Genomic DNA, 23407 nt, shown 5'->3' with positions numbered 1-23407 from the left:
GCTTAGTTACGCATGTATCACAACAACCAGCTGAGACTAGCTCATGGTTGTTTGTCAGCTGAGTGTTTAGTCACTGTGACCTGATTTTTGCGGTTACCGTGATCGGTATTGTTGTTCCGTCGACTGTGAACCGCCAGACTAACAGTTGAGGTTCACCCATAGTACGATAACACTTGTCTCAAAATCACTGGACCCCTCCACACATGACACATATCTCAGCAACACACATTTCCTGCCAACAACCCATGTTTAATAAATGTAATAAACAGCAGAAAGAATTGCAGTAACACGACAACTCACTTTACATTTTGTTGTATTAAAGGGGACCTGTGAATGTTTGTGTGGGTACACCACATAAAAGAGAAAGGTGACTTCATTACCCGCTGCTAATCCGCAGCTGTGCTCACCACCCCCCACCTGCACACTGACACACACACACACACACGCACATACTGACACACACACAGGCAGTAAAAAAATCAGTGGAAACTTCCCGCTCAATTTCATTGCATCACAATATGTCTAGTCAGATAGGGGCACTTTTCTCACTTGAATTATTTGTTTTGTTGTTATATGAAAATCATGATAACAACATACTTGGATTCTGTATTTTTACGTTGACTACTGTTGCCTTGAAATAAAGTAAACCCATATATAATTGTTAATGGACTAAAGACAACATGTCAAATGTCGAAACAAATGTTATTGTTTTATGAAAAATATATGTTAATTTTGAATTCTAATGCCAGCAATGAAAAAATTGGGACAGGAGAGGAGGAGAAACAAAAAAAAAAAGGATATGTTGAGGGATATAAATGGGTTAATGGAGGCTTAACCTCCTCCATTTCTCCTCCTCCCTTTCTCTCTGTCCATACCAAACGAATGAGTCACTGCTGGCAGTAAGCATGGACAATTGCCAGTTCAAACCAGAGAGGAGAAGAAGGGAGTTGAAAAGGACAACGCATGAGGGAGGAGAGGAAGGAGCGTGTTAGATGGGAAATTCCCGAGATGTATCAGACTGGAAACAGAAAAAGGATAAGCTGGGATTTCTCAAACAATTTGAGCCACCAGTGACGATTGAACCTGAAAGAAAAAAACATCTCCAATAGAGCTGAAAACTCATCATATTTCAGCACGTTTGAAATTACATTGCAAAAAAAAAGTCCTGAATCATGGCTTGTGTTGCAAAAGGCTTGTCACAATTGTTGATTTTGGTGTCAGGCGTGAACTAATTCGATTTTGGTGGTGACACAATATCTTCACATTTGGCAGCAACATTTACTCGTGCTTAAGGATGAACGGGCTAAGATTTTGGTGGTCAAAGGTCAAGGTCACTGTGACTTTGTGCTTGTTTAATTTTTTTTGTAAATGTAATATCGGAACACCTTGATAGACTTTCTTTAAATATAAAAAACAAAAAAACAAACATTTTCATCAAGGATGAACTGACTGGATTTTGGTGATCGAAGGGGAAAGATCACTATGACCAGAATAATTTACATGCTAATAAATACAAAGTTTCACACGAATGTCTAATAGGATAAAATGATGAAGTGACAACATTTTATACCCAAAAAGTCAAAAAGTAAACTTCGATGTGATGTCACAATAATCGCAAAAAAACAAACACTTTCCCTGCCATTATTCAAAGTCATAATTCAAGAATACATAGGAAGGTTGTCAATATAGGTGTATATATGTATATATTTCTTTCTTTCTTAGCTGTATATATGTCTATTTATGTTTTATATGTCTATTTATGTCTGTCTGGTTTTTTTTGCACACTGAGAGCTGAAGTTACAACCAGAGTTAAATTCCTTGCATGTGTTAACATAGCTAGCCAATAAAGCTGATTCTGATTCTGAATATATTTCATATTTGGTTGGATACTGAATTGGTGACACTTATCTTGGGTGTCCACTTTGAAACTGTGGTTATTGTATTGTATAGTGTGTGAAACGTCCATAGTTTAGAGAGGTTACAGCTTCTTTGCAGCATCATCCATATTTGGAAGCATTGTCTACTTTCATGGCTACAAGCATGTGAAGTCATGTATGGATTCATTTAGAGTCCTCACTTCCTAATTATATGAATCTGGACAGACACGGATGTAAAATGCAACTTGACTGATTGGCAGAGGCAGGCAACAACGAGGTGGTAGTTCCAGTTTTATGTCAGAATTTCAGTTCTTCAATTTATACTGCTCCATTTTAACCTCCTCATGATTAACTTCACATCTATTACAAACCAGTCAGAGGCTAAATCTAATTAAAACACGCCCTTGCACACTGTAATAAATCTTGCACATTCAGCAGAAATACATTCCAAAGTCTTCCCAGACAAACAATTAACTTCTCTCTCTCTCTCTCTCTCTCTTTCTCTCCCATATAGTTTTTTGAAATTGTTTGTAGTTTTGAGGGTCATTTTATTTTATTTTTCACAGGTATCCCTGGCCCTGGACCTGCATGTTTCTTGTCTGCAAATACTGGTTTCAACAACAGCTCATTGTCTGGCTGTCTTTTCCTCTCTTCCTTTCCCCTTACCATAACAGGTCAAGACAGGTGGCTCCCCACTTCGAGCCTTGTTCTGTTGAAGGTTTCTTCCTGTTAAAAGATAAGATTTCCTTCCCATTGTCTGAGGGTTTTTGTTCCTGTAAAGGGGAGGTTTTTTGTTTTTGTTTTACATTCCAGCTGTTGCTTTTGTGAGAATTGTTGAGTGGTTGAGTTCCTTTAGTTTACTGTTTAGTGCCCTGAAATAACTTTTGTGATTTGGTGCTATAGTAATACAATTCAATGGAATTAAATTTAAGTTAGTGAGTTGGGAGCAGCTGTCGCTTGTACAAATCGCATATACTTTTCATAAAACAATAAAATTTCTCATTTTCAGCATTTGGTATGTTGTCTGTGGTCTATTTGCAATTAAATATGGGTTTACATGATTTGCAAATTATTGCATTCTGCTTTTTTTTAATTTATTTATTTTTATTTATTTATTTTTAATTTTTTTTTACATTTTACACATTTACATTCCAACATCTTTGGAAACGGTTGACAGATCTCTGAATTTATATAGAGGGATAAAACTACATTAAATAGTACGGTAAATGGCCCTCTACTTATAATGGGCTTCATCACATTCGCGGTCTCAAAGGGCTTTACAAAGTTTCCCATCCGCCCACTCACACATGCGAGCTGATGTTGCCCCACAGCTACAGAGATCCAGGATTAGAGAAGTATTTGAAGTATTAGTTTGGCAGGGAACACCCTCAGGCCTTGCCGGGTGCAGCTCTATTCTTGTTGAGTCATACTTCCTGAACTTGAATTGTGAACTCTAGCATTGTTGCTTATCGGAGCTTTTTCCCACACTTCTTAGGGCGTCAAATACACTGCTTCACACTATAATGGACCAATCAGGAAGAAGTTTTCTCTTTGTGCTCCATTCATACAGAAACAGACCCATCATACCTGTGACATGATTGTAAGCATGCCGCACATACCATACGAGGCACGGAAACAGTGAGACCATTACGGTAGCATTTCTGAGATAACAAATGAGGGTGTAGCATAATGTCATTGCAGTGCAACATATCTGAAACCATTGCCTGCTGGTGTCACCACCACTGATGGAGCTTGCTGGGGGAGGACAGAGTGTTTTGTACGTCGCCTGGGAAACTGAGTGGAGCCTGTAGCAATTGCCAGAAGTCTACTCAGCTCACTGCCCGACTCGTGACCCCCCTCCCATGTCGTCCTGCTGACCCAGTGCCATTTACCTTGACCTTCTACTCTTCCTGCAGCATCTTTGTTACTTTAGAGATAGGAAAAAAGGTCATTTTGCTCCCTCTTACAGGGCCTGGACCACAAGATGGGTGAGTTGGCCCATCTGAGGCCGGACGGCCTATTTGGACCCTGCCCATGACTTCCAGGCGAGGCAACAGTGCTGCAGCCTGCTGACTTCGTTTTGCACTTCCTCCTCTGCCCTCCATTTTCTCCCGGTTAATACACGGGCATGCATTTCCCTCACTGTCTTATCAGTCCTTCAGCTCCATCACCATTCCTTCCCTGTACCCCAGAGTAATTGATTTTAGGAGTAGATGGAGTGCGTTCTGTCCGTACAGGCTTGCTGTTGCGAGGCACTTTGGGAGCCGTAGACATTTGTGGATTAACGAGTTGGCTTTTGCTTCCATCTTGTTCACAGCTGATGAGGTGACTTCACCTAGCATCACTGGCCCCATTATCCTTTAAAAAACAAACCTTGTGCTTGCAGGCTTGAGTCAATCTTTGATAAGCCTTTTATTAAGGATTTACAGTGTATCACAGCACAGAAACACAAATGGTGAAACCTATGAATCCTCTTCTCATTCCTGTAGACAATGCACTCGTCCTAAGTAAAGTAAAGCAAACATAGACCTAAAACAACAGCAAGAAGAAGGTAATTACATAAAAGACATCTCAGTGATAATAATAGTAGCCTAAACTCAACAACATGGATATGAATCCTGAAACATAAGCTTTTTACATCTAACCATCACCACAGCAATCTCCTCATGACTTTTGAGCAGCACAGAACATCATCCTTACTGGAATAGTGCCAACATTGTGCCAGCAAAAATAAGTGAGTCAATATTAGTCCCTTAAAATCATGAAATATTAAGTTTAATTTCTACCCGTTTCTATCTCTTTATGAATGTAGCATACAACACATCCTGGACACAGAAGACACGTGGTGGATGAATTCCACTTAATGTGATGAGATGAAAGGGGATCTTCCACTGCTGCAATACAACATGTTGAAACAAAGGTGAGTGTAAAACTTCCTTTCCTTTTTATTCAGCTCAACATCCTGTTACTCAGCCTGAAAAAAGAGAAGTCTGAACAAAGGGAATATTAAAACATAATTTCCAGTTTTTCTTCCCAGTCCACTGTTGACCTTTGGTAACAAAACCCCAGCAGGTAAATTTAAAACACTTTCAGGTTTTTATCAAATGTTTTATTCCTTTTATTTGTGTGTATCAAACTCTTGATATTAATATTTCTGATAAACTCATAATAATGATGAATTAAACTATTAGTTCTACTTAATGAAGCAAATGTATCATTTTACATAGTACAGTTGTAATTATTTTAATCACAAACATCAGGTATTTGTTATCATTTATTCATCAAAGGATTTGCCACAGTTCTAATCTAAGTATCAACTTAAATTGCCAAAAAGAAAGGATGTTTTTACAATGAGAATCACATCCTCTGTCATTCTTTGTCTTTGTCTCCAGGGGAGACAACTTTCTGTAAACACTATGAGAATGTTCGCTTCCTTGTAAACTACCTGTGTTGTACTTAAATCACCTTTCTCTTCAAGTCCATAAAAAGACAAACCCTCAGAGGAACCACTGGAATGTTGGAAAAGAGCCAGAGAGATGATGAGACATGTGGAACAAAGTGAACTCACACCCTCGACAGTCAGGCGGTGACAGCAGATTCTGTGTGAAACATGAAACTAGGGTGTGGTCGAACAGTAAAACAGATATCCTCCTGAGTGCTTTCCTAACCCCTTTTACTTCATAAGAAACTGTTATTGACACAGTGACATTCCCTGGTAGAATCCACATTTGCTGCCTTATGTTTGGACATGTAGCCACATTGTCATCTAATAGGATTCATTTCTTCTAGACTATTCATCAATTCTTGGAATTTTACTTTTTATTAAATCGATTATAGCCAGTCGAGCGATGAAAATAATTTGTTAAATACTTATCATACAATCTAAATAAACAAGTGATATTGGCTCTGAACAAGAAAGAGAAAGGATGGAGGATGAGGAAAGCAAGTGTAACGTTGTAGCAAGAATTGGCAGGAATGACATGCTTGACACAAAACCGGTAGTGTGTTGCAAATTGTACTCAGTATTTTGAGCGTATAAGTGTGTTGACACTAGCAAGTTTGGAAACATGTAGTGCACTTAAAGTAATGCATTAAAAATGGTCAACAAATTTAATGTAAAAACAATGGACACTTTTCACACTCACACGGTCGGCATTATGGTTACGTAGAGGAAAATGAGGCACCACCGACTTACAGTATTTTCAAACTGGCACTGTTGAGAAAGCTGCAGCTGTTGCATGATACTGTTTATTTTTCACTGAGTGGCACTTTACTGCTTTTGGAAAAAAGACATCAGTGTGTACCGTGTGCGTTAAACAGAGGGCCCTGAAGACGCGCTCAATTCAGGATAAGATATTAAAAGCTGACGGATATCCTGGTGGGTGATGCATTCAAATCTTATGGTCATTTCCAGTAAGTGCAGACTGGCTGTGACTAAGGCACTACACAAGCGAGTGTCACTAAAATGGAACAGTGAGTGTACTAAGGGAAGTACACTTTTGGTAAAATAGCACTATCGTCTCCATTTGACCTTTAAGGTTTTTGAATCTCACCTGTTCTTTGGTCCTGATCGTTGCTCTGCCCTGTTTCCGCCTTGTCCGCTTGTACTTTTGCACTCAAGCTATGTAAAAGACGTAACTTTTTTTCCTTGGCTGTGTTCCAAATGATGTACTTCCCAAAGTAAATTCACATATTAGTACTCTTACATGTTTGTAGTACGTGTGTAGTATTTGAAATTTGAAATTTGACAGGGTAGTGTTGTCTCATATAAAATCATTCACCACTTACCGTAATTAATCATAACATTTGAATGCATCACCTGTCATCGGCTGGCTTTAATTATTTTACTATGAAAATGATTTATTTTTTTGTGCCATCTGACATTGATACCTTCTATCCACCAGCAGTATGGTGGTACTTAATGAGAAATAAACTAATTTATGCAGTGTTCAGCAACAGCCGCAGCTTCCTCTGCCCACAGCACTTTGAAAATCCTAATCCCTAACCCCTTGTGCAATCTATAAATTGAATACATCTGTGTGTCACTTATTACAGCACGTAGTCTGTATCCTGAATATTTCAAGCGGCCTGTAGCGGGAGGAAAATGCTTTTGCAGCTGAAATGTTGTTCACAATAATTTTACAGCAACTTAACCTCATGTTATGACCTTGAACAAACTCCTATTTATACAGTCACATTGAGACTTGACTCTTTTTTGGAGATATGGAACAAATCATGTAAAGGTTTTCAGGTTGAGGATTTTTAAAACTAGGGTAAGTCTCCATAAAATAAAAAATAGTCTACGTCCTATGATGTGATTAAAAAACTGATTGAGATTGTGTGCTTGTGGTAGATTTCTTCAAACTGTCACATTTGTTTCAGTATACACAGCAGAGGCCTCCTGCGTCATCACTCAGTGAGGGGGCCCTTGTCAACACTGGCTAAATGAGTGAGAACCTCAGGGAGGAAATGATGTACAAAAAAAATAAGGGTTTGAAGCAGAAGGATGGAAAAAAAGAGAAACAGCTTCTCCTGCTGGATGTTTTAGTTTGTTGATGGAAAAAAACAGCAGATGGGCTGGAAGGAAAATAGAAATTATAACAGCCAGATTTTATCGTGACCATCACTTTTTCAGTGGAAACCAGGGAAAGGATGTGGGAAAGAATAGAAAATTAAACATGAAAAAAAGACAATGAAAGAAAGACAGTGGTTTTCCGTAGAGTTTGGTGTGCTCGCTCAGATGAAGTATTCTTCAGTAATCAAATCAAAGGAAAGAAACAAACAAAAAAAAACACTTCACCTTGACTGCTTTACTCAACTCTGTGGGGAGAAAATAATAATGTAATAAAAAAGACAGAAAAGTATACAATTTTGAGTATGTTCCTCTCGTGCAACTGTCTATTTCTAACCCATTTCATTACATCAATTTGGTATCTTTAGTTTGTTTACGAATACAAATATTTAAATTAAAAACATATGAAGAGTTTATTTAATATAATGCTTTATGCTAATCTGTCCAATAATAACATTTAACAATTAACAGCAAATTATCATTTGTGTAATGTAAAACATTTCACGGTTCCATCTTCCCAATCTGAGGATTTACTGCACTTTTATTTATTGCAATAATTTCAATGTCTTTTAAAAAAAAATATAGTTTAGTGGTTTCGATGCTGTGAAGGTGTCACTTTGGTTTGTAAAAATGTAATCAATGCCTGTCACAATCAACCAAACTCCAATCAGTCAGTTAGTTAGTTAAAAAGTGAAAATAATCCTTAACTGCAGTTGTGTTACAGTAAAACCATATATTAAGGGTGGCACGGTGGTGCAGTGGTTAGCATTGTCACCTCACAGCAAAAAGGTTCGGGGTTCGAATCCGGTCCTGGGCCTTTCTGTGCAGAGTTTGCATGTTCTCCCTGTGCTTGCGTGGGTTCTCTCCGGGTTCTCCGGCTTCCTCCCATCATCCAAAAACATGCACCTCAGGTCAGGTTACCTGGTGCCGCGCTAGTGGCAGCCTGTTGCAGCAGCTCCCCCCTGAGAGCCCCCCTGCTGTAGCGAAGAAATTTCCCCTCGGGGATTAATAGAGTGAAATAATAAAAAAAATAATAATAATAAAAAAAATTAACACATGAATGATGATGAAGACTAATATATAATACTATAAAAATTGTCACATCAGGTAGTACATTCTAAAAAAAAAAAAAAAATATTTGACTGATTATATATAATTATTCCAATCTAAGTAACATTTTCAATGCAGGACTTGTAACAGAGTATTTTGTTTTACAGTGTGAGGGGCTCGAATCCTATGAAACTCTGCTTCCACCTGTTGGCTAACATTTACACAAATACTCCACCTAAATAGGATTTCTAGTTGTTGAGTGGTTGAATTTTGATGAAGTATTTCCACTGTAAACAACTTCACACTTCATTTCACAAAGAAATATTGATAGAAAAGATAAAGAAAAAGATAAGGCTTTGTAATGAATTAAACTGCCAAACAGTATGTCCAAGTAAAGCTGAAAAATATATTACAAACTAGCTGATTGACAGAAAATTAAAAACACTGTTCATGGTCACATTTATATAGAAATGCCAAAAATTTAATGGGTCCACTTTCTCAAATGTGACGATTTGAACAAGTCCTCCAATTCAACCCATACTACCATATTAATCAGTCTCTTTTTCCTTTTATTTATTGATTTAAAAAAAAAATATATATATATATTTATAGGTTTGTACTATTAGACCTGATTAGAATGATTAATTGGGATTCTATTTCTTACCATTTTCTGGAAAACATAAATAATAATATATATGTATATATATATATATATATATATAAAGTCACATACAGAATAGTTAAAATTAGCCATAAATGTCCAACTGCATCATTAAATGCTGCTTGCATATCAATAAATTAGCAATAGTAATACAATAATATGATATATTATGCTCACAAATGCTCATCCAGTGGGATCTGTGATTGTGGCAGAACTAAAGGCAGTGCTGCCCAAGCTCCACAAAAATGTAAGCTTCCCGACCAGAGACAAGAATACTCTGGACCAAGTGTACACCAATATACAAAGCTGCACCATCTCCACACCTCGGCTTATCAGACCACCTCTCACTGGTAATGATCCCGTCCTCTGCAAAACAAGACCAGCTGTTAAAATCGTTCAGGTATGGAGTGATTGGGGCTGCTCCACTACTGCAGGACTGCTTTGGAAGCAGAGACTGGGAAGTGTTTTGCACACGGAGCTGACTTGGAGGAGTACAGCTCAGCTGTCCTGGCCCTACCTACACTTCTGCACTGAGACAGTAACGACCACCAAAACCATCAAAGTGTTTCCTAACTGAAAAACCTGGCTGGACAATAAAACGTGAGATCACTGCTTGGGGCAATAGATCCTGCCTTCAGGTCAGGTGACATGCTGACCTGCAAAAGTGCCCAAAGGCACCTGAAGAAGGACATCAGAGAGGCCAAAGCGCAGGTTCAAACCAGTCCATCGAGGGACACTTTGAGAACTTCTGCCGACCAGCTAGCAGGGGTATTCACCAACATCGTTAACCTCTCCCTACAACAAGCTGCAGTCCCCATCTGCCTTAAATCCACCACCATTGGCTGTGCCCAAAAAGACTGCAGCCACCTGTCACGATGACTACCGCCCAGTCGCCCTGACCCTGGTCATCACGAAGTGCTTCGAGAGGATGATACTATCTCACATCAGGGACGTCATCCCAGCAGACCTGGACAGCCGCTAGTTTGCTTATTGAGCCAACGGATCTACGGAGGACACGGATTCCATCACACCTGGAGCACCCCAACACATACGTCAGGAATGCTCTTCGTTGACTCCAGCTCCGCTTTCAACACTATAATCCCCCATAAACTGGTGCATAAACTCAACAATCTGGGACTACCCACTTCACTTCTGTTCATGGATTAAGGGACTTTTTTCACCAACAGACCACAGAATGTCAAAATAGGGAACCGGACATCGAACCAGACATCGAAGAAAACATCATCCTGAACACAGCAGGGCTGTGTGCTCAGCCCAGCCCTCTTCACCCTCTTCACCAACTACCGTTGCCCCCCCCCCCCATCTACTCCCCCAACACTATAGTGAAGTTTGCCGACGAAGCCACCGTGGTGGGGCTCATCTCTAACAACGACCAAGATGCACTACAGACAGGAGGTCCAACATCTGGCTGAGTGGTGCTTAGTTAACAATCTTGTCTTAAACACCACAAAAACAAAAGAGGTCATAGTGGACTTCAGGAGAACCAGGACAAGACTACAACCCTCTCGATGGGGAGGACAACATAAAATTCCTGGGAATCCACATAATTGAAGACCTAACATGGTCCCTGAACACATCCCACCTGGTGAAGAGAGGCCAGCAGAGGCTCTTCTTCCTTAGGAAGCTAAAACAAGCTGGCCCGCACCCCCTCAGCTTCTGGTAAACTTCTACAGGAGCATAATAGAAAGCACCCTGTATCGGTGCTTCACTGTGTGGTGTGCCAGGTGCACAGCAAGAGAACAGGCCCGGGTTGTAAGAATGGCACAGAGGATTGTGGGAGTTGCACTCCCCGACCTTAACACTGTATGCCAGTCGCCCACAGAAGAAAGCCAGCAACATTTGCAAAGACATTATATACAAAAGCATCAGGAAAAAGGAAAAAAAGATACCAAACAATCAAAACCCCAACTAACAGGCTGAGGAACAGCTTTTTTTCTGAGAGCTGTTGCCTCCATCATCTCCACTACTAATAGGTAATAAAAACGTTCCCACTGTGCCAAAACTGACACTTTGACAATGCACTGCCTTGCACTTTAAAGCCGCGGATGCTTGTGTTTGATCTTGTATCTATTTATTACACTTATTTATACGTCTAGTTGTTGATTGCCATGGTGATGTCTTGTTTTATCTTAGTTTTTATATTTGTTTTATCTTGTTCAATGCTGCTGAGCTGCTGAGTTGCCAACTTAATTTTGTTGTATTTTTACAATGACAATAAACTGTCTCATGTCCTTAGTAGTATAACATTCAGAGGGGCCATTTGTCTGCAAAATGAGTATCTATACGACACTTTACACACTTTTACTATTACAATTTTTTTCTAATAATACAAGTAGCATTTTTAATACAGAGTTTTTACTTGTATTAGTAGTCCTCAGGTCCTCAGCCTGTTTCTCCTCATGTTCAATCTCCTGCCCACCATGGGCTGCTTCTTGGAGAAGCAGTAGGCGGTCATGTGACTCGGGTTGGGGAGCTGAGAGAGAGAGAGAGAGAGAGAGAGAGAGAGAGAGAGAGAGAGAGAGAGAACGAAAAACAGAACACAGTGATGAGTTGGTAGGGCCATTAACTACAGATCAGAAACATTCAGTACAAGCAGAGACATAGAAAGCAGAAGAAAGGTAAGCGTACAGAAGGAGAGAGAGAGAGGATAAAACACAAACTACAATAGAGAGAGACACAAAGTTCGTAACATGCATACAAATGCATGAATGGATGTAAGGGGGAAAAGAGAAGAGGGGCTCAGTGCATCATGGAAAGTCTGCTACATTTAAATGGGGTTGTATTTACAGTGTACACAAGAAGAATCCATATAAATGGCTCCCTCTTGTGGTATTCGCACCGTCGGAACTCTAAATTTTCTGTAAACCCTGAGTTCCAAGTTGTGACGTGTTTGCTGACGTTTACGGAAATGGCAGCGTCCGTGGAAATTTATTTTCCGTACGATGATAAGCTAATACTGTATGTTGTAATTTTAGTAATGTAGAGTCTATCCTCATAACTTTGATAATATAGCTTACGTATGAGAAAAATATTTTGACCTCCCACACTTTTTTTCTTTTCCCTGCTTTTGCATTTCCTGCATTGCGATACCTAGCTGTTAGTTCGCTGAATTGTTTCTTTATTAAATTAGAGGAAAATTCAGGGGTGTCTTTAGTCCATTCTAAGGCCTTTTAACTTCTTGCATATTTTCCATCTTTAATTTTCTTTTCTTTTTTATAGCTCAATAATTTAACCATTAATTAACCCAGAGTTTACTAAACCTTATTGTGTGAGATCAGAAAAATTCAGGCCCTATTAAGATGTACATTACGGGGTATTTGTATTAGTATTTTGTAAATTTTACCATACTTTCTAAAGGGACACACGCACAGGGAAAACATAAAGACCTGTAGATCTATGGCCAATTTCAAATCATCAATAAACAAAGTATCATTATCTTTGGATTTAAGGAGGAAGCAAACTCCACACACAAATGCCCCAGCTAAGGTTCAAACCCAGAACCATGCTTGCTTGTGAGGTGACAGTGCTAACCTCTTCACTGCACCACTATGCCACCTTCCCAGAACATTAGGCTCTCTCAGCAACAAGGCACAACAGAGGATGTACTTGCCTGTGACAGCTGAAGAAGTTCCATCTGCTTCAGGCAATGATGGTGCACTTCTACGCTGCCACCATCGAGTCCATCCTCATCCTCATCTCCGAGTTACATTGCTAAGTCTCTGATTAACTATGAGCCTTCAAGAACACTGAGATCATCTGCTGCTGGTTTATTGCAGGTTCCCAGCAGCAAACAGCTGAAAGAAAATTGGGGATTCAGCTTTAGTCCGCTACGCTCCAAAGCTGTGGAACCTATTAGATATCAGGGATGCTAGTTCAGTTAATACTTTTAAAAGAAAGATATAAACATATCTCTTTACTTCAGCCTTTAACTAGTTACTCTTGAAGCTCTCTTACACTTGAACTACCGCGCCTTTAAAATGCAGTGCTTATTTCATATTTTAACTCTATTTGTGTTTAATTTTATACATTTTATCTGTTCTTATGCATTTTATCTGTTCTCAGGCATCTCATTTCTTTTCTATATTTTTAAATGTTCCTCTATATCGGTTTTTATGTCAAACACTGCATGCAATTTTCTTGCTGTAAAACACTTAGCTCCATTTCTTGTATGAAAGGTGCTATACAAATAAAGTTTATTATTATTATTATTACTACCTCCATCAGCATCGGGTACACTGCTGCTAGTGCCAAGAACAAGGGCAGACTGCATGCCCATCATTCTCTCTGCTAAGAAGATGATTGGCTGCCACCTTCTGTCCGTCCAGGACCTGCATGCCTTCAAGACCAAAGGTTAAGGCCGACCCTCGCTATCCTGGACAAAAACTTTTTTCAAGTCCTCCAGTCCAACAGCAGGATGAGATCTACGGTATCTTGACCAAAAACCTTAAGCCAGAGGATTCTAACCCACTCATAGACCATACATCACACTGACATGAAATCTATAATATCATAGCTACTATTGTACACCTGTGAGCTCATCACATCTAAGTCGAGTATTATTTGTGGCCTACAATTACATTTGCACAATACAGATGAGTTGCTGTTACAGCATATATCTGCACCAGTTCATATTTTTGAACATTATTCTGAATTGTTAATCTTTTTTTTTAACATACCACGTCTTTTGTATTAATGGTTACTTTTTTGTTCTCTCAGGATTTGTTACACACCCCCTTGAAATCTATGCAAAAACTTAAACCGCAATAAATCCAATTTTGACTCTCATTCGAAATGCCAGAATCCCAACCTCAGTAAGACCTCAAATTCAGATTTGAAGAACTTGCGAAATAGTTGAAAATATGTAAATAATGAGGGGAAATCATGCACTTCTTATCATCTCTTAATATTTTAATCCTGTTTGCGGAGCTTTTAAAGTCCCTGTTACTATTTGTTTTTAAACTAGAGTAGCCTATTTTAAGGTATTGCTGTTTTACAGGAAAATGTATCTGTAGACATTAGAGCAAATAGCTGATGTGAACGTACGCAGTGCTTGCAATGCTTTAGTGGAATGTTATTGAAATAAGACATTAAACTTTACTTTTAGGGGGTGGAAAAATCCTATCTACTCTCCATACTTCCCTTTGCAGGGCTCTCAAACAGTTTTCCTCCAAGTTCTCACATGTCAGACACTCAGGGGGCTCGTGTTGCCTTCCTCCTCCTCCTATTCCTCCCTCCTCCTCCTCTTCCTCCTCCCCCTCCTCCTCCTCTTCGGAAACGGGATGTGATGTAAATACACAGAAACTTTTTTTTTTTTTTTTTTTTTTTGTCCCTCATTCTTTTGAGTGTGCAGATCTTTCTGTTAATAGCCTAACACTTTTTGCGAGACGACTAAGATTAAGAAGAAGAGCCGAAGGAAGGAAAATAAAACATACAACAAAGAACCCTAAAGTGGAAGTTGGTCTCTTTCACCGTTATCGTTGGGAGCTTGTCAAAAGTCTGTCTTCGACAACAAACACACGAGCTGTCGGACTGAACGCCAAGAAAAACGGATCGAACCGGGGGGGTGGGGAGGAGCTCGCTTGCTGTCGTGGATACGGAGATAAAATTGCTGACAGGTAAGCAGCTGTCACTTTCTTTGCCTTTGTTGTCCCTGAACGGTTTTAGTGACGTTAAATCATGAGGTTAAAAAAAACTGCTGGAAACCTTTTTAACTGCATGACAACACAGCTGAAATCACTGCTGGTGCTTCCGACTGAGGCCTTTACATCCGAGCTGGAACCTGCAGGAGAAATGGTCCTGTGATGTCACTGATTAAACAATTCTCCTACCAAAAAATGACATCCACCTATATACTTTCAGTTTAAAATCACAAAGGTAAACTGCCAACAAAAAAAAAAATCTATAATGCAACATTAGATTAAAGGGAAATGCCAGCGATTAAAGATAGGATGTGTGAAGTCCGCAGAGACTAACCACTTAGAATGTTAGGACAATGGACGATGAAGTACAAACCCGTTTCCAAAGAAAAGTTGAGATGCTGTGTAAAATGTAAATAAAAACAGCATGTGATGATTTGCAAATCAGATGAAACCGTATTTTAACTGAAAATACACAACATATTATTGTATTGTTTTATGAAAAATATATCCTCTTTTGAAATTTGAGGGCAGCAACACAACTCCAAAAAAGTTGGGACAGGGGCAACAAAAGACTGGAAAAGTTGTGTAACGCTTAAAAAAAACAACAAAAAAAAAACACCTGGGGGAACATCTCACAACTGAAGAGGTTCTTTGGCAACAGCTTAGCAGGGAAGGGGTTCACCACTGTGAAAGACTGCATGCAACAATTTAAGAATAATGTTTCTCAACGTAAAAATTGCAATTTCTCCATCTACGGTAAATAATATATTAAAACAATTCAGAGAATCTGGAGAGATCTCTGTTCACAAGGAACAAGGCTGAAAACCAACATTGGATGGCCGTGATCTTTTGGCCCTCGGGCGGCAACAACATTAAAAACAGACACGACTCTGTGGTGGAAGTCTGGGCTGAGAAACACTTCCAAAAAACTATTATCTGTGAACACAGTTCATCGCTGCATCCACAAATGCAGGTTAAAACTCGACCTGGCTTCTCTGGACCTGAGCTCATTTAAGATGGAGTGAGGTGAAGTGGGAAACTGTCTGGTGGTCTGACGAATCAAAATTAAAAGGTTTTTTTGGGAAATCATGGACACTGCATCCTCCAGGCTACAGAGGAGAAGAGGTCCATCCTTCCTGTTATCAGAGCACAGTTGAAAAGCCAGCATCCCGTGACAGTGTAGGGTTGCATTAACACACTTGGCTTAGATAGCTAAATATGCTTTATTGATCCCACAAGGGGACATTTTTACGCTACAGCAGCATAAGAAGATAGCAATAAAAATTGAGGTAAAAATATAAAGTATAAATAGTAGCTGGCCGTGTAAATTTGCTGTTCAAGTGAGATGAAAAGTAATTTGTCGCTGAATAGATCCAAATGCAGGACTGTTTGTCATCACATCACTTTCTGACCTGCACAAGTAATGCTGTGGAGTAAAGGAACAAACTGTGATCTGAAAGTAAACAATAAACTCTACTACCCTTTAAATGAAAAAAAATTATGAATCCATGGATCAGAGCAAGGTGTATCTCAAAATGTTTAACATTAGACACAAATGCGTAAAATACAGCAAGATAAAATAAGACTTTATTAATCCCACAGTGGGGACATTTAGTCGCCACAGCAGCATAGAAACACAGTTGGGAAAAACAAAAAGTCAGGTGCTATGACATTCAGTACTACATTACATGTACAATAATAAATAAAGCCTACTGTGTGTTTTGCATTAACTGCAATTCTTGTGGTTAAAAATCTTGACTGGGACTTGAGTATTGTGCAAAGAGGGAGTCCTTTGTTGTCTCTTGTGTTTCCATTCTGACTTGACTACTGCGTCGACTTCCCAAAGGCAAAACAGCACAACAACAAACTAAGCTTGTGTTTGTTTTTAATCCTCCTACATGTCGTTAAAGTGTGTCTGGAGTAAGTTTAGTGTCAGTTAGCTGTTAATAAAGCTGGAACTACTGAATTCCTATTTAATTCTGTGTGCCCTGAGCACTGCTTTATGTTATCATGATCTATATGCTATAGGTGAGCACACACATGATTTAACGAACCACCGACCAGCCAAGTCGGAGAGAAGGACTTCTGGTAGTAATGGGAGAGTCCTGGATGGGCAGGTGTGTTTTGTCTGCTGTACTGATCCCTCTTTAGTAAATAATCTCTCAGCCTGTAGTGTTTTCATAAGCTCTGAATGGGCTATGTGTGTGTGTGTGTGTGTGTGTGTGTGTGTGTGTGTGTGTGTGTGTGTGTGTGTGTGTGTGTGTGAGTGGGTGTATCTTACCCCTGGATCCGCAGTGAGGTTTTATGTAGGATCATGTCTGGGATACATTTTAATGCTCAGAGCTCAGTGAGTTCAGTTTACAAGCACAAACTCAAAGATTTCAAACTTTTAAACAAAAAACTTCTCTCCTGAGTAAATCTTTATCGCACTTTTATTTCCCCTCAACAGCAAATGAAAGGAATGTTTTCAAAACAGATTATCGATAAAAAAAAAAATTTACATTTAAAAAAAAGACCAAAAATAAGGCTGAAAGGATGCTGGCTGAAGTCCACTCTCCACTTCTTATGGGCAGTTCTGTGGGATGAAAAATGAATTAGTGTTTACATGCATTTCCCCAGGCCTGAGCACAACAGTTTGTAATCTCATAGCAGCCCTGTAGTTTTATACAAAAGTGCGATTGATTTTAAAAGATTGTAATTTCCCAGGACTTATGTGTGGGTTCTTGCATAGCTTGTAATCCTTAATGACACCCAAACAAATTTGACTTCTTACTTTGAAAATGTCTACGCCGTCTCTCAGGCAAGGACAAGGTCAAGGTATTACATTAACAGCAACAGTTTGAGCAATTATTTACATGTCAGATAACAATGTTTCCACTGTCGGTGTTTTGCGGCTCGCCATTCAGAACCTGCCAGCACACACACGCAGCGGAGAAGAGACACAGAGATGCGATGTAAACTTCAACGTGAATGTAAGTGATGTAAAAGTGCAGTGAAGAGTCAAAACGTATTTATTGGTGGAAAAATGTCAACCCCCAAACAAAAAAATCTCGTTTTTATTTCATCTGAATTTGCTGACAGTGGTGTTAGAAGCGCTGTTGACACCGTGAAGGCAAATGGTTTGCACTCATAGGCTGTTGCCCTTTTATCAACTTAGTGGTCTCGAAGCGCTTTACAGTTTGCCTCCAATTCACACACACACACACACACACACACACACACACACACACACACACACACACACACACACACACACACACACACACACACACTGTGCTTTGTTCCAAATGGCGTACTTGTGCATTAACACTCACTATTTTGAGTGCATAAGTGCATTTTCACACTGTCAAGTACAGAAACATGCAAGTATCAGGATGATGGCACTCAAATCAATCCAAAAAGGAAGTGTGAAACACTGGACACTTTCCACCGTAAGCGGTCGCTGTCTTGGCTACGTAGAGGAAAGGGGCAGGCCACCGACGCAAAGAATTTTCAAATTAAGGCGTCTGAGGAAGCTGCAGCTGTTCTTGAACACAAAAGTGTTTCTCTTTCACTGCTGCTGCTGGATAGAAGAATCAGTGTGTTTATTGAGTGTATTAAACAGAGGGCACAAAAACACATTCATTTCCAGGTAAAATAATTAAAGCTGTAACCCCCCCAACCATCCTCAAACTGTCAACCAAGTGGTAACATCGTTTAAGAAACATAAAATATATAAACTCGGCATGGCTACAACTTGATGTGCTTTGTCACATCATTGAAGAAGAATATTGAGAATCACAGACAGGAATAGAATTAATATCCATATTATATATGAATGCCTTTTTTCTAATTATATTTTACTAAACTTAAAAGCAAACTTATTATCTACAAACAAAATCGGATCTTATTTCTTTTTGTCCATTCGTATTATGTCACTACAGTTTAATAAATTTGTTGTTTATTTAAAAACTAAATATGTAATTTAAAAGCAGTTTGACTAGAATGACCACAAAATCAGATGAAATCCATGAGCCTGCTATTCTGCTAGCAAGGCTCGTTCATTTGTAGCTAGTTAGATTTCAGAAAGAATTAAATTTTTATTTTCTATTGCAGAATTTCAGATTTAGCTTTTGCCTTACTTATGTGGCATACGAAATTCACCTACTTAGCTATTGCTTTCTTTGTTGCCTTTTGGTTTACACAATTTTAATTGTAAGCGTTGTTGCTTTTCCATTGATGAATAGTTTGTCAAATTTGATAAGAATGATGGAGATGGTTCCATTCAAATGAGAGTTTTGGCGATATTCTGTATATTGATATTTTTTCAACAGTGATATAGAAAAAAGACAATATTGTCAAGAAATACCTTAAACAGCCAAACTCCTTTCAGCAAAATTCTTGATAAGTTTGGATTAAACATTTCCGAAGATGTTTAACCTCATAGTTAAGTCACCATATGAAGTCTTTCATCTTCTAATCCAATTCTACTCATATTGCACCAAATCACAACACAAGCCGTCTCAGGGCACTGAATATAGTAAGGTCAAGACCTTATAACATTATAGAGATAACCCAACAATTCAGTCCAACATGAGTGACAGTAAAAAGAAAAAGTCCCTTTTAACAGGAATAAACCTCAAGACAGAACCAAACTCAAAGGTGGGCGGCCAGGAGAGGGTAGAGAGAAAAGAACAGTATGGAGAAAAGGCTCTAGAGCAAGAGATAATAGCTCACAGAGAGGAATATTAATCTTAAAAGTGTGTGCCTCCTGAATCTAAATCTGGAAGCTAGTTCCAGGTTCCAGAGGCAAGAAGTCCTGAGATCTAAAGATTCTGGTCTATTGGGTTAATAGTGTGCTGTAAAATCATTACGAGCTTGGTCGAAATGGGTGTTGTAGGTAAAGAGAAGGATTTCAAATTCTATTCTTGATTCTACTGGGAGTCAATGAATGTAAGCTAAGATGGAGGAAATATGATCACCCTTGTGCTCACAATGCAACATTTAGATAAACTGGATGCTTTTCTCAGTTACTGAGACTGCCTGATAGTAAGGAATAGCAGTTGTCCAGCCGAGAAGAAACAAATACATGGATTTGTTTTTTTAGCATTGCTCAGAGACAGGATGTGCCTAATTTTGACAGCAGTGCACAGTTAAAGAAGGTCATCTGAGAGACTTTGTTATGTGAGTATGTGACTTAAAGGACATATCCTGGTCAAATAATCACTCTTAATTTTTGTAGAATTGGAGGCCATGACAATGTGATCCAGACTAACTAGATTATAAAGTAGTGTTTTTCTGAAATGTTCTGGGTCACACACAACTAGAATTGCAATCAATTATAAAGGGGTCCGATCCACCACCAAGTTAGTGTGCAATAGTGGTCTCAAAGCGCTTTTTACAGTTTTCCATTCACACACACATTCACACACTAATTAAGGCTGAGCTGCCATGCAAGGTGCTCGCCATCAGGAATACATTCACACACCGATGGTACACCATTGGGAGCAACTTGGGGTTCAGTGCCTTGCCCAAGGACACATATGCATGTGGACAGGTGCAGCCAGGGATTGAACTGCCAACCTTCCAATTAGTGGGCAAACCCGCTCTACCATCGGAGCCACAGCTGCCCTAAATACCAAGTCGATGCGTAGAGTGGATGGAGCAATCCCCTATTCCATCTCTATCACCAGAGAGGGAGCAAAGAGGCCAAGAATGAAATAAAGCATATATAATTTAGAATAAGAAAAAAAATAGTTTAAGAGTGCCTCCTAGAAGTGTAACTTTCTTGTTGACTCACAATCTGATCATTGACCAGGTATGTCAAATCTCATGCAACTCATGGGTTGTTTGGCAAAGCTGTAGCATTTCACCCAAAAAGGTCACTTCTGGTAATATTTTCACATCCTTTTGCATGCAAAAAAAGAAAAGAAAAAGATAAATGGGCTAAAATATTATTTACAAACAGGGTACAGAGGATCTTTTACACCATTTTTGATTCACTGAGTGGAAAAACAGGGAATTGTTCTAAAAATGGGTTTTGCATATCTTGCAATTTCCCAGAAAAAAAAATCAAGTGAAAGTGGGTGGGGTCTATATCAGCAGATGCAGCTCTATTAACTATGTGCACTATATGTGCAAATATAATACTTGACAATGATGTGTACTATTAATGAGTTATTTAACAAATAACATTTGTTTTTTATTGTAGTGCCCATTTATGATTCCCTTGGGTAATTTTCTCTAAAGAAAATTTCGAGGGCCTCTGATACAACCCCATTTCCAAAATGAAGTAGAGACTGTAAAATTTCAATAAAAACAGAATATGATGATTTGCAAATCTATATGTAATTGAAAATTAACAAAAACAACATCAAATGTTGAAACTGATAAATGTTATTGTTTTATGAAAAATATAAATTTTGAATTTGATACAAATAACACTTGAAATGTGTTACTGGTATCAGATTCCTTGGGAAAGGGGCATGTTTACCACTATGTTGCATAATGTCTTTTTTTTTTTACCAACACTGTAAACCTTATGTAACTAAGGAGAGCAGTTGCTAGAGTTTTGAAAATTAAATTGTCCCACTCTTGTCTGATTTAGGATTTCAGCTTCTCAACAGTTCGAAATCCCCTTCGTCGTATTTTTTGTTTCATGTTGCGCCGATGTTGTCTATAGGTGACAGATCTGGGCTGCCAGCAGGCCAGTTTAGCAGCCAGACTCTTCTTTACAGAGCTATGTTGTTGCAGAACATGTAGAATTTTCCTGAAAAAGACCCTGTCTGAATGGCAGCATACATTGCTTTAAAACCTGTATATATTGTTTAGCAATAATGCTTCCTTCCCAGATGTGCAAGCAAACCATGCACACTAATGCACCCCCATACCATCACTGACAAGCTGGATGCTCCCACTTCTCTTTATCTCAGAGGACTCAGTGTCCATGATTTCCATGTTTATATATGGTTTATTCTTTGCCTGGTACAGTTTTAACCTGTGTTTGTGGATGCAGTGACGAACTGTGTTCACAGACAATGGTTTTCGGAAGTGTTCCTGGGCCCGTGCAATTTTATATTGAGAAAAAATATTTTTAGATTTTTGCAATATTTGCCCACACATTATTTCAAAGAGTGGTCAACCCCTCCACATCTTCACTGCTGAGGGACTCTCTGTGATGCTGTTTTTATACCCAATAGTGTTACTGACCTGTTACCAATTAACCTAATTAGTTGTGAGATGTTTCAGCAGGTGTCTTTTTTTTTGTTTTGCTTTACATAACTTTTCCAGTCTTTTGTTGACCCTGTCTCAACTATTTTGAAAGTCATATTCCAATTGAGCATATATTTTTAATAAAACAATAAAAATTTTCAGTTTTCAGCATTTGATATGTTGTCTTTGTTCTATTTTCTATTCAGTATGGGTTTACATGGTTTGGAAATCTCACATTCTCTTTTTATTTACATGTTACAGTGTCTCCACTTTAAGGAAACAGGTTTGTAATAATAATGATGATGATAGTATTAATAATAATAACAATAATTATTATGATAAAAATGCATACAAAAAATACAGGGTTTCAATGCTTGGACCCCTAGAAAATATTTCCGAACGGATGCAATAGGGTTCCAAATTCAGGTCAGCCAGGCCTTTATGCATTTAAGCAATGCTTAAAGTTTGACCAAGTACTTTGTTTAATCTGAATTCATACATGAACACCTCTGGGTGTCATCTGCATACCAATGGAAATGTATGCAGTGCTTCCTTATTATTCGAAAGAAAGGGAAACACATTTTAGGTGAAAAGTATGTCATAGCACACAACTCTGTGGAATGCCATCCCGAGTAACTGCTGAGTTAGAAAGTACACTTTTGTTTTCTGTGTTTAGGGCCAAATGCCCTAAACATTGAGGTTTTGAGGTTGAGTTTTTTTTCTCTCAATTTTCAAAGTAAGAGTATAAAGGGCATTCACACCTTCACGTCTCCAAGACATGCTTGAAGTTTGCCAAAACTGATGTTTTTTCTGGCTTTTGGCGTAGATAAATATTGGAGGTGCAATCGAAAAGTTCAGTGAATTGTTCCTGCTGTGCACAAACAACACAGCACAGCAACGCACACGGAGCAGGAAGAAGCGATACCCTTTGTAAGTAACTATTCCAAGTTACGTCGCTTGACCAACATCAGCACCTGTTACACACACGTTTTTGTGACTACTCGATGCGCATTTGCAATTTCACTATGTGAACAGCAGAGAGCACACATACAATTTTGCGTAACATTTTTGGTGAACAAAAAGCCAAAGAACTCTGTGTCTGCAGTCTGACCCTAGAGGACCAACACAACCTCACTCAACTTAAAAAAAGAACCAACCTACACCTCGCTTGACTCATTGCTTCATCGTAACCCCTTTTTAGAAACATTTTATGGGACTGTATTGCAGATTTCTGAGTTAACATAAAACTTTATGTGAACTCATTGCTCAAGTCAATGATGAAATTATGGTCACAAAAACACGTGTAACACAGGTGCTGATGTCGATCAAGTGCCGTAACTTGGAATACATACAAAAGTTATTGCTTCCGCTGTTCATGAACTTAACTATCGCACCT

General features: G+C 38.8%; 1 protein-coding gene across 3 annotated transcripts in view; it reads left to right on the top strand.

Moving 5' to 3' along the window:
- Positions 1-14515: 14515 nt before the first annotated feature.
- ddr2l (discoidin domain receptor family, member 2, like) overlaps positions 14516-23407 on the top strand; it is a 51986-nt gene continuing 43094 nt past the window's right edge. For all 3 annotated transcript variants that reach the window (XM_069169326.1, XM_069169327.1, XM_069169325.1), the window contains exon 1: positions 14516-14796. The gene's annotated coding sequence lies outside the window, so the exon portion shown is untranslated. The remainder of the gene's footprint in view (positions 14797-23407) is intronic.

This window comes from Embiotoca jacksoni, unplaced genomic scaffold, assembly GCF_022577435.1.
Source record: "Embiotoca jacksoni isolate LCO1_2020_lvr unplaced genomic scaffold, fEmbJac1.0.p SCAF_44, whole genome shotgun sequence".
NCBI lineage: Eukaryota > Metazoa > Chordata > Actinopteri > Embiotocidae > Embiotoca > Embiotoca jacksoni.
The sequence above is the reverse complement of the archived record's forward strand: the minus strand, read 5'-3'. Positions and strand labels throughout refer to the sequence as shown.